Source organism: Danio rerio, chromosome 10, assembly GCF_049306965.1.
Source record: "Danio rerio strain Tuebingen ecotype United States chromosome 10, GRCz12tu, whole genome shotgun sequence".
Lineage (NCBI taxonomy): Eukaryota > Metazoa > Chordata > Actinopteri > Cypriniformes > Danionidae > Danio > Danio rerio.
In genome coordinates, this window is record NC_133185.1 from 10,509,090 (window position 1) to 10,522,546 (window position 13,457).

General features: G+C 43.1%; 1 protein-coding gene across 16 annotated transcripts in view; it reads right to left on the minus strand.

The window, feature by feature from the left end:
* Positions 1-13,457, minus strand: part of strbp (spermatid perinuclear RNA binding protein) — a 192,272-nt gene that overhangs the window by 55,974 nt on the left and 122,841 nt on the right. The gene's annotated exons all lie outside the window — the stretch shown is intronic.

A 13,457-nucleotide genomic window follows, 5' to 3' on the forward strand; every position in this document is an offset into this window, starting at 1 on the left:
GAACAATTGTTTTTATTATTTTAGTTTTTGTTTAATATAGACAGCATAGAGCGAAAGACCATATCATAAAACCCCAAATCACCACCCCCCACCCAGGTAGACTTGTTCTATAATGACACAAGTTAAAAGCTTGCTTTGTAATAATAAAAATAATAAAAAAATAAAGAAATAAAGAATATTGTAAAGCCAAATACAGAGTAGAAGTTAGGCAAGTACAAATAAATAACTGTTACATCATGAGATACATATAGACCATATAAACAGAAAAGCTGTTGATTAGAAGAAAGAAACAAAGGATTTGACCATATCAAAAGCTAAATTCCAAGACTGTTGAAAGTTCCATACAAATAATAGTTTAATTTGGCTTACTCATTCAACCGGTTCACTTACAGTAGAAGATCCGGTTAGAAAGAACGATTCGTTACTAGCAATTACTAATACAAAAATAAAACCCATTATTGGGCACAAATGTGTTATATTAATACTTTTAAGTTTCTTCTCAGGTCATATTTAAAGCTGCTACTATGCTGCTCTCATGTCCACTCTCAATTTTTTTTCACAGGAGCAGGACTGGCTTGATTTGCCAATGGCATCAGGATTACAGACTCTGGGGTGCCGTACAAGTCAAACACCTGACAGCTCAAATTACACTGTAAAAAATGCAGGGTTCCGCACAATTCATTCATGCTGTCCCACCACAAATTGATTGAGCTACCTTAACACTTTTTACAAATTTATGTAGATTGAACATAAAAAATTAAGTTGTCCCAATGAAATCTCAAGAATTGTGTTATTCAGCTCAATTTAATTAAGTAGATTGAACAAGTAAAGAAAAATGTTTTTTGAGTGTAAACCAAGTGTGCCGCAAGCCTGCGTTTGAGTGAAGGTCTCGGCCGTTAGATCGCCCCCTGGGGGCTGGCTGCAGTACAAGTCATAAAGCCCGCCTCCTCCGTGTTAATGAAGGAGACTTGAGCCCAAATAAAAAAAATTATTACACTTGCAATAAAATGTCCCGAAAGATGGTTTTGGTCGATTAAGGCACTAGTTATTGTGCTGAAATAGGTGCAGATCTTCATTTTTGTAAACAGTTTGTTTTTAGCAGTAATTTAGTGCTGGGCGTGTCATCGTTATTGACAGTTGTGATTGACAGTTTCTCAAAGCAGCGCGTCTGAGCTTCGGCAGGAGACTGAAATGTTATTATTCGATTTCTGTGTTATTTTACCATGACAAAATGAGTTCAGCAGTAAACTATAGTTTCTGACATACATGATCGTGGTGGAACACTGTTTATTCGCTAAGTTTAGGGCTTTTTTCGGGCTTTATTAGTTTGCTGATACACGCCTAACCACCCAGATAGCAAAACACAGTTCCGGCTAGATTCTTGCCTGCCGGAGACTTATCCCTTAGAGCTCAGACTGACTACCTCTGCTGGACCTACTTCGGATGCCTGGACTCACTACCCGATTCCAGCCCGAGTCAATCGAGCCAGATGCGGCGGCCGAGCGAGCCGGCGCTGCCGCATGCGAGCCGGAATCAGCCTGCGACGCCGCGAGTAGGTTATGCGCTGCGGTCCGGAGCTGGCGCGATTTAATATATAAAATCCTCATATTTGTTAACGTTATTACATCCATTTGTGTTTATATGACAGCAAACGCATGCTGAGAAGTTCGGGGGGCGTGGTTGATTTTACATAAAGCGTTTGATTGGAAGCTCGACTCTGCTCATTTTCGCGGCTCCTCCTCTGGCTCCATCAGACAATCCTTCTGCGCATGCCAAGGCTCCAATTTCAGCAGTCTTTTGCGACAGTTTGTGCCCGTCAAGCAGGCGTTTTGCCCTCAAGGCATTCAATGGGAAAAAGGGCTGTCGCGTCGTCCATATTTTTTACAGTCATTGGTGTAAACAGATTTACTTCTGAAAGGCATACAGTAGGTTTATGTATGAAATACAGTACATTACTAAATACAAAAACAAAGGAGGTTTTTGCTATAATTTTAGTTCGTTTCAGTTAGTTTTGCATGTACACAATACAGTTTCAGTTAGATCTATTTTAATTTTTTTCGTTCGTTTTCGTTAACTATAATAACCTTAATACCCACTTTATAATGAATCTCAACCATGCAGCATTGAACATTGATTTGAATAAACAAGATATTAAACATGGCAATTTTATTTTGGTGTACTCTATAACTATACTGGCAGCCAGATCCAGGCTTATTCAGAATTAAAAGTCTCCATGAATAAGGTTAATTGTCAGAAATGTGGGATATTCATATCAAACTATATTATATAATTTAATTTAATAATTAAAAAACTATATAATATAACATATATTAAGAGAGTAATGCCATTTAATTACCGTATTATTGTTGATACGTCATTTTCATTTGTACTAAATGTCATTAGGTTGTGGTTATTTCATAACAAATCTCAAATGTCAAAAAGTGCTGACACATACAGTACTGGCCAGGAATCTAGCGGTTATGTATTTTAGTATCACATGTCCACAGCTGCTCCCATCCCCACAATGCCTTTACAAGCATGTTTATGAGGTGGCACATAAACGCGCAGATGCTTGCTTTAATGTAATCCAGTTTGATGTGGGGGAAGACTCCGTAATCCGTTCAATTAATTCAAGCCACACACTTCCAATCCGCCTGCTCTTTTCATGTAAACCAGAGATCAATTACAGCTCCCACTGCAGTGACCCGAGTGTGTGAGTGTGTGTGTGTTCGGACATACCGCAATGCAAAGCAAATTTTACCACACACATTCACACATTTGAGGAAAAAGCGAAGGCAGGAAATGTGTCTATCACTCAACTGCTGATGCAACAGCTCTGACTGAGAGAGGAAGGGGAAGACAGGAAGTGGAGGAAGGGAATGTTGCTCCATTAAGAACAGATCCGTTAAACGGAGACTTGACCTGCTGGCAGGACAGTGTGCTTTAATGGGGTTTGTGTCTGGGGTCTTTTATATGTGTGTGTGTGTGGGTCACCGCTACTGATCGCCCCGTCACCACAGCCTGTCCGAAGTGTCTAATTAGGGAAGCTGGTTGCTGGCAGGTTTTCATTAATTACACATGATGAATATAAATAGAGCAGGTCTGTTTTTTGGGTGTTCGGCAAGGTTTCATTTTTTTTCAAAACACTGCAGGGCTGTTGGGTCTCTTGTGGGTCACATGCAAATACGTAATCACAGAAGAGAATTGGTAAACAAGAAACCACAATGTGATGTGATGTGATAATTACTCCCACATAAACGCATATTAGTGTGTTGGTCATTTAAAACCTAAAGCTTACCCATTTAAACAAGTAAAATAGCAGCTTTATAGCACAGATAATGTTTCACAAGCACAAATTAGATTTTTTTTAATACTATTTTATATAAAGTATCATTTAATTCTTCCCCATATATACCATTAATTACTGTTTGCCTATGGGTACAAAAGGGTTTTATATATACAAATAATTCCTTTTTGAGTTTTATTTACATGCTATCATACACCCGGCACAATGCAGCACAAGGCGCAACGAAAATTATATTTGCTAGTTTCAGCTCGACGCAAGTGTCATTTTGTAGTTTTGCGTCACGCTATTTAAATAGCAAAAACATTTGCGCTCATTTGTGCGTCCATAGGAATTCTGGTTTTAAAAAAGAGGTGTGTTAAGGCGCATATCTGGCGCGTTGTTTTTTTGAGGAACTAAAGTAGACTGTGCAATAGGCCAGCTTAAAGCAGGTCTAAAGTCCAGTGCAGAACGATTTAGCTGTGCGCCTCGCTTATTGCTTAATACATACATGATGTACAGCAATACACAAATATCTTTACAAATAAAAAATAATTAAAGGATGAAAATATTCCAATAATTATTATTTCATACATAAATATAAAAACCACTGCCTCCATGCCTTCTTCATTGGGGGGGGGGGGACATTCATGCTTTTGTGTAATGTTAAATATTATTAGCATTATTGTTTATTATTTGCATATTTATTATTGTTTTATAAAAAACAAGCTTAGATTTGACCACCTGTCAGGTGTTAGATCATATGAGGCATAGCATATGTATTGGGATATAACTTTGTTGTTTGACCACACTTCGCTATTATTTTTTCATTTATTAGTTTGCTGGAAATTAAAACTGAACTTAGAAATAGTTTTGAAACTAATATTTGCACATAACAAAGATTAATTGTGTAGGCTAATGGATGTCTGTGCGTACAGCACCGTCTCCTTATCCACAAAAGAGCGAAAGAGAACGTGAAAGTTAAGGGGCCCAGCACAATGCGCGACACAATTGCTGTTTGCTAGTTTCAGCTGGACGTTTGCTTTTGTATAGTGTTATTAGCAGTAGTAGTATTTTTTATTATATGCATATTTATATTTGTTTTATTAAAAACAAGCTTGGATTTGTCCAACTGCATGTGTATTTGGATATAACTCGGTTGTCTGACCACACTTAGATATTATTGTTCATTTATTCGTTTGCTGGAAATTAGAACTGAATTTAGAAATAGTTTTGAAACAAATCTTTGTGCTTCACAAACAAAATTAATTATATTGTAGGCTATGGATGTCTGTGCGCACAACATCTTTCCTTATCCACAAAAGAGAGTGAAAGTTAAAGTAATGAATGAGGAGTTTCATCTCTCATTCTTGTGCTGTAGATGGTCTGTTTAACTGTTTGTGAACAAAAAAAAATTGTGATTACTTTTTCATACATTACCCTTTTAAAATATTTTTAAACATTTTTCACAATTTTTTTTATAATAAAAAGATATAGAGAGAGATGCAGAACTATTTTCCTATCTGCATTAAATATTTTTTACAGTGATTACAAAGATCATCTTTAAAACAATAAATACTTTCTGCATGAAATTTGTACAAAATCTATACTAAAATAAAAAAAGAAACACAAGTTAAATTTTTATGAATACCTCCTCATGTACAATGAGGCGCAGAGAAGCTGACTTGCTCAGAGAAAAGCTGTTGTCAACCAATATTGTTTAATTCAATTTTTGTTTGACTAAAAAGTCAAAATACAATAATTTTTGGATACATTTTGTGTCTGCTGTTTTGTAGTTTATTTTGATACACTTAACATGGAGGTATTTGGTATTTTATTTTAAAATACATTTCAATGTATTTTTTGCCCAAATCTGCTTTTATAGCATTAAAATTATTATTTAAAAATATCTACATTTTTTGTCAAAAAGATTTTTATGTTTTACATTAGAGCTGAACAATATATTGTTTGAGCATGAATATCACAGTGTGTGTATCCACAATAGTTGCATTGCAGGATTAAATTATTAGATAAAGTTTAAAACAAAGATTTTATTGCATAAAATTAGTTATGCAATAACCATGTTATTTTACATTTAATTGTTTAATTTCTATATTTGAATACTGTTAGACTCTTCAGAAAACCATAAAGTATTGTTTGTCATTTTTATTTTTGTTGAGTAATGCTGAGATATATATATTTATATATACATACATACACACACACACACACACACACACACACAAACACACACACACACACACACACACACACACACACACACACACACACACACACACACACACACACACACACACACACACACACACACACACACACACACATATATATATTTATATATATGCTTGTAATTTACTCCACTTTATGCAGATGCAAAACATAGAAAAAGTCTTTTCAATCGTGTATTTTTGCTCAGTCGATTTAAATGTATAATATCTTTCTAAATAGATCCATTCAAATCATCTGATAAAAAATAGATTTATATCACAATATATATCGCAGCAAAACAAAGCATCAAAATGTCAGATTTTTGCAACATTATGCAGCCCTGTTTTACATTTCATAACTTTATTACGTTTTTAATGTCTTAACTTATATTAGGGTTTAATATTTGTTTCAGTTTTAATAGTTTTAATATATTAAAAATGTATTACAGTTTTATTTCAGTTCACAAAAATAATAGTAATTTTTTTGAGTTAATGACTAAATAATGAATAAATATATAGCAACATATGTATATGTATCATAAATGATAAAAAATAAAAAACTTTTATCAGTACATTTTCAGAAAACAGTACTGCAGCAATCGCTTGGCAGCACATTAGAACAAATCAGTCTCACATGCACATTTAAATGAGTGCATTATCATAACATAAGCATCACTGTTAGCCAGCAACTGACTCGAACCAGAAGAAAAAAAGTGGACAATCGCAGACAAGCATCTCTTTTTCTTCAGGGAAAACTAGCTGCAGTGAACCGCAGTGCAGTCTTTCAACAGATGAAACGCGGACAATAAAAAAAAGTGTCTTTTGAGTACATATTTAGCCACAGCAGATCAAAGCTCCTTTGGTGATGGAGGTTGTGCGGTCAGTGTTTATTTTTGTAGCTTGTGTGTATGGACGCAGCCAGGGTTTGAAAATTAAGCATTGTCAAGAACTATGCAATAATAATATCTGCAAATGTAACTCATTATTTACACTAAATTATTTAATGAAACAGTCAGATAGATGGTTTATTTCAGATAATTAAACACAATTTTACAATTCAAACATGTCAGAAGTTTTGATGTGATTATTTTCAATAATAAGGATTGGTATGAGAGAGAAAGTTTTGGATTTATTACCATTTCAGCTTTTCTGGCTATTTCATGGCAAAACCAGATCAAATTTATATCATTTTATAAAGATCCTTTTTCCATTATAATAAAATATACATTACAGTAAAAACACATAACAGAAATAAAATAAAATAAAACATTAAATAAAAATCTAAATACATTTAAAAAAAATTTAATTTAAATTATACCTTTTTTAAACAATTTAGATTTTAAAATATTTGCTTTAAAGTAGGCATGGGACGATAACTGTTTTTAAGGTATACCGTGGTTTGGTAAAATCAAGGTTTTAAAACCACCAAATTTGATTGCAATATTGTTCCTGCAGTATATATAAGATTTGTTTTTGTATTTTAGGACAATAGTATCTCCAGCAAAAGAGATATCCAAAGATGCTGTTTTAAATTGTAAATAATCAGTGCTTTTAAAACAAATGAAAACAGCAAAGTCAATAAATCATTTGTATTATTTAGCCTGACATGTTTACTGTTCTGACATGAACATAAAAACATCTTTTTTTTTTTTTTTTTTTTTTTTAAAGCTTTAGTTGGTAAATTACCACATTACATATCTAGTTTGTTGGAGTACTGTTCAAATACTTATACTACCAGATCAGCAGATATACTCCTACTTAAGATGCCATTCAATTTTTCATTTTTTTCACACAGTTAGGTTGATCTGCTTTCTCCATTTGTAAGGCATGAGCTTCAAAATATAATACATATGAAATCTGTACCATCTATTGCTATTTTAAAAAAATTTTTTAAAGATTGTCAATTTAGAACAGTGCATATGTTTTAACAATTGATTATGGTTTATACTGTTTTTGTGTGTGTCTATGTGTTGTGATATGTATGTTTTATGCCTTTGTCTTATGCTACCTGTCTTGACCAAGATTTCCTGGTAGAAGAGATATTGTATCTCAATGGTACATTCCTGGTTAAATGATTAAATTAAAACGAATCTAAAAATAAAATAAACAAAATATAATGTGTTCAAAGGGGGAAAGTTTTCGTTTTTTACCTTAGACATTTAAAAAGAGGATATTTTAGAGCAGTAACCATAATAGCGTGAAACGTTCGAGGTTACTAAAGTAACCCTTCGTTCCCCGAGGAGGGGAACGGAAGCACTATAAGTGGATTTGATTGTAAAATCCACGCATTGGGAGGTTCGGTTCAGAAGCTACTCGTCTGAAAGAGTATTGAACGGGCCAATTAAGAATGAATTGGCAGCGCAAGCCTGCGCAGGTGAGCGGCATAAGCAATCAACTGAGTATATAAGCTCACCTGGCGCCAGCAGACGCTATCCTTTTTAAGCTGAAGAGACTTTTAACAGCTAAGGGACAGTCATTATGGCGACGGAGTATAGTGCTTCCGTTCCCCTCCTCGGGGAACGAAGGGTTACTTTAGTAACCTCGAACGTTCCCCTTCGGGGGGAACTCCAGCACTATAAGTGGATTTGATTGTAAAATCCACGCATTGGGAGCCCATTGAAAGCGCCATAATGACTGCACCTTACCAACACCCACCATGAGAGAGCGGTCAGGCAAGCGTGACGCACCCAGATCACGAGAGGCGTGGTCCTCCAACGTGCCCTTGGCCCTAACTTATCCTACTTCAAAAGAAGTTTTACGGAATAGGTATCTTTTTTGGGAGTCGCTAGCGTCTAGATAATTCTAGGAATACACGACAGTACGTTGGGAAGCGTGCCATCCCAGTAGGGAGGACGCTGCGGAGACCATCCGCACCCAATAGGGGGAACAATGGAATTACATATGGACTAACCCTGAAAAGGGGGAGTGCGCATAAGAAGGTGGTTAGCAGATAGGGAAAGCACGGGTCCGCCCAGGGGGGGAACTTAACCGTGGCGGAAAAGCATATGGGGATCACCAGCGGGGATCGGTCATAGCAGGCACCTATACCCAAAACGCGGGCTGACCAGCGGGCAGACCTACTACGTAATGGGCCAGCAAATGACTCCTCCGCTGAGTCAGTGCTGGGGGCCTCGGAGGAATCTGCAGGGCTCACCGAATGGGGAACTTTACTGACAGACAGGAGGGTGCACATCTCTCCGTGTTAGGGAAAAAAGGCACCGCAAGCGTGTACAACACCTACCGAGTTGTTTCCTCAATCACCAAAGGTACCTAACACCCTTGAGGAAACCGGCTCCACTCGCAGATTATAAAATCTTGCAAATGTGTTGGGTGTCGCCCAGCCCGCAGCTCTACAAATGTCTGCTAAAGAGGCGCCACGCGCACACGCCCAAGAGGATGCAACGCTCCGAGTGGAGTGCGCATGCACTCCTGGGGGGCGCGGCTGGCCTCTGCTCAAATAAGCACAAGAAATGGCCTCCACAATCCAGTGGGATAAACGTTGTTTAGACACGGCACTTCCCTGCTGCCGTCCGCCATAACAGACAAAGAGCTGCTCAGAAGATCTAAAGTTCTGAGTACGGTCCACATAAATGCGCAGAGCGCGAACTGGACAAAGTAATGACAGGGCTGGGTCTGCCTCCTCCGGGGGCAGCGCTTGCAGGGTTACTACCTGATCTCTAAAAGGAGTGGTAGGAACTTTGGGCACATAACCCGGGCGGGGTCTCAGAATAACGTGAGAAAATCCCGGCCCGAATTCCAGGCACGAGTCACTGACCGAAAATGCCTCCAGGTCCCCGACCCTCTTAATGGAGGCCAACGCGACCAGCAGAGCTGTCTTCAGGGACAGAAATCTTAAAGATACTGTATCGAGTGGCTCGAAGGGATCAAATCGCAGGCTCGTAAGAACGAGGGCGAGATCCCAAGAGGGCGTGAGAGGGGGGCGAGTTGGATTAATTCGCCTAGCGCCTCTGAGGAACCGGATGATGAGGTTATGCTTCCCACGGTGCCGCCAGCCACCGCGTCATGGTGAGCGGAGATGGCAGCAACGTAAACCTTGAGAGTGGAGGGCGACAGCCTGCTGTCCAGCTTCTCTTGAAGGAAAGAGAGCACAACACTGATCTGGCAAGATCGGGGGTCTTCTCTGCGAGAGACACACCACTCAGTGAATAGACTCCACTTCAGGGCGTAGGCGCGCCTCGTGGAGGGGGCTCTAGCCTGAGTGATGGTATCAACCACCGCGGGCGGCAGGTTACCTAAGTCTTCCTCGCGTCTATGGACCACACGTGAGGTTCCAGAGATCGGGACGAGGGTGCCAGACGGTGCCTTGTCCCTGAGAAAGTAGGTCCTCTCTCAAAGGGATCTGCCAAGGGAGGGCCGTCGCGAGGAGGGAGAGCTCTGATATCCAGGTTCGGTTGGGCCAGAGGGGCGCAACTAACAAAACCTGCTCCTCGTCCTCCCTGACCTTGCACATTAACTGCGCGATCAGGCTCACTGGGGGAAACGCATACTTGCGTATGCCCCGAGGCCAGCTGTGGGCCAGTGCATCCGTGCCGAGAGAGCCCTCGGTCAGGGAATAAAACAACTGGCAATGAGCGTTCTCGGGGGAAGCAAACAGATCGATCTGGGCCTCCCCGAATCGCGCCCATATCAGCTGGACAGACTCGGGGTGGAGTCTCCATTCTCCAGAGTGAATCTGCTGCCGTGAGAGCACATCGGCTGCACGGTTGAGCATACCTGGGATGTGAATGGCGCGCAGCGACTTCAGCCGCGGGTGACTCCAGAGGAGCAGACGGCGGGCGAGCTGAGACATGCGGCGAGAGCGCATACCCCCCATGCGGTTGATATACGCCGCCGCCGCCGTACTGTCCGTCCTGACCAGCACGTGTTGCTGCCCCAGCACCGGAGAAAAACGGCGGAGAGCAAGGAACACTGCCAACAGCTCTAGGCGATTGATGTGCCAATGCAGCTGGGCACCTACCCACAGGCCCGCAGCTGCATGCCCGCGACACACGGCTCCCCAGCCTGTGCTGGAAGCATCTGTCGAAACAACAACATGACTGGACGCCTGTCCCAGAGGCACACCGGCCTGCAGGAACGAGGGGTCGTTCCAGGGGCTGAGGGTGCGGCGACACAGCGCAGTAACAGAGACTCGGTGTGTGCCCGCATGCCATGCGCGTCTCGGAACTCGATCTTGAAGCCAGTGCTGAAGTGGTCTCATATGGAGCAATCCGAGCGGCGTGACGGCCGCAGCGGAAGCCATATGCCCCAGGAGCCTCTGAAAATATTTCAGTGGGACCACTAACTTGCTGTCGAGCTCCCTCAGACAGTTCAGCAGCAGGCGAGCGCGCTCTCCGGAGAGGCGCGCTACCATGGTGACCGAGTCCAGCTCCATCCCGAGAAAAGAGATCCTCTGCACCGGGGCGAGTTTGCTCTTTTCCCAGTTGACCTGCAACCCCAATAGGCGGAGATGCCGGAGCACCTCGTCTCTGTGCGCAGTCAATTGCTCCCGAGAGTGGGCTAAAATCAGCCAGTCGTCGAGATAATTGAGTACGCGGATGCCCGCAAGCCGCAGAGGCGCTAGGGCACCCTCCGCGAGTTTGGTGAAGACCCGCGGAGACAGAGAGAGCCCGAAGGGGAGGACCTTGTACTGCCATGCTCGACCTTCGAACGCAAACCGCAGAAACTGACGGTGGCGTGGAAGAATGGAGACATGAAAATACGCGTCCTTCAGGTCTATGGCTGCAAACCAATCCTGAGGACGAACGCATCGGAGGATGCGCCTCTGCGTAAGCATTCTGAACGGCAGCTTGTGAAGGCAGCGATTCAAAACGCGCAGATCTAGGATTGGCCGTGACCCACCGCTCTTTTTGGGTACGATGAAGTACGGGCTGTAAAACCCGCTCTCCATCTCGGCTGGAGGCACCGGCTCGATTGCACCCTTCGCCAGGAGGGCAGCAATCTCCTCTCGCAAGACAGGGGCGGACAGGGGATTGACCCTGGTGAAATACACGCCCGTAAACCTGGGAGGCCGTTTGGAGAACTGTAGTTCGTAGCCGAGTCTGATCGTGCGTATGAGCCACCGCGAGGGGCTGGCCCGCGCTAACCAAGCAGGCAGAGCCCTCGCTAATGACGTCATCGCAGCAATCGTTGACGTACCCGCGGAGGGGCAGCAAGGAGCGGGTGTGCTGATCCGGGGAGCGCGAGGGTCCCACAGAAGAGCTGGAGGAGAGCGTTTCGCTCTGGCTCCGCACCCTGACTCCTGAGAGGGGGCTTGGGGGCTGGGAGAAGGGAGACCGTCCCCCCAGCGCCCGAGAGCCGCTGGCGGAGCATGCAAGCCCTGCGAGCTGAGAGGCAGCGCGTCCCAGACTGGCTTGAGCTGTCACATCCGGGGAAGGGAGAAAATGCTCTTTGATCGAAACTTTGGTGGCACTGAAAAGTACCGTTGGATTTTGGGCCCCGCCCTCCAGCGGGGAAAGAGCAAGTCTCCTCTTCTCCGGATGGCCTGTCTCAGGGACGCTTCGCGGTCCGTTTACCGGACTTAGCGGCGCCCTGGGCAGGAGGGGCTACTGGCTTTCGGCGTGCTCGACGCGCTCGCTTCGCCGGAGGCCAACATGTCCGCTTCAGGATCCGTTTTGACGGCGCTCGCTTGCCCAGAGGGGGCGAGCGGGTCCGGATCATCGTCGGACAATGAAAGCCCGCCCTCCGATGCCGCGGAGGACATCTGATCTCCGGTGTCAGCGAGCGTGAGAGCTACCATCTGATTAGACGGATCACTCTCAGTACCCGAAGCTTGGATGGAGCGCTTGGAGGAGCGAGAGGTCCGCGAGCCCGTGGGCGGCGGATTGTCTTTCGCTGAAGCCCTCAGATCTGCCCGAGCGCCCGCTGCAGAACAGGAGGCAACTGGGGTGGCTCGCTCTCTTACGAAAGCTAACCGCGATCTCAACTGCGCAACGGTCATGGCATCGCAGTGACGACATGAACCGCCCCCGAGCACCACATTAACATGCTGGACCCCCAAACATGTAATGCAGTGATCGTGTCCATCATCCGGAGCCAGGAAACCCCCGCAACCAGAAACGCACAGTCGGAGCGCCATCCTGAAAAGGACGTGCTGCACGACTGTGTTGCTCTTTTAGGATTTGCAACAATACGCACCGCTCTTGGAGGACCGGACCCAAAGGGACGCCAGGCAAGGGAGATACCCAGCTCGACCGTCTGCCGCTGCGTGGACTCGCTCTGGACCGGGATGAAAATCGTTCTCTCGAATGGCTGTAGATCAGCAGGAGGAACCCTCATAAGCTCGATCAGAAAAGGCTCTGAAGCGAAAAGGATAGCGTCTGCTGGCGCCAGGTGAGCTTATATACTCAGTTGATTGCTTATGCCGCTCACCTGCGCAGGCTTGCGCTGCCAATTCATTCTTAATTGGCCCGTTCAATACTCTTTCAGACGAGTAGCTTCTGAACCGAACCTCCCAATGCGTGGATTTTACAATCAAATCCACTTATAGTGCTGGAGTTCCCCCCGAAGGGGAACCGTAATATTTTTATGCAAGGTTATCATACCGTCAGAATCTTAAACCGGCCTATACCTACTTTAAAGTCTCTCCAGATAAAACTGTTGTCTGATAACATTCAAAGTACTACTACAGGCTGGATTTTACAATGTTTATTTTTTTGAGCACTAATCCTATTCTTCTTGCCATTTGTTAAGACTACAGCCTTTTATTAGTGGCATTAAATCTGAGAGTAGGTATTTGCACTTCTTTATTTTTCCAGTTAGGGCTGTTTTGGCTGCTTTTTTTGCTTGTTAATTTTCAAAAAGGTCAACATGTCTTGGGATCCAGCAGAAAACTATATTATAAAAGTTTCTTTTTAGTTTATTCACTCTGATTGAAATGCCAATAATAATAGGATGCTCCTGTTTGTAAACGATATTTTCAGTCAGTT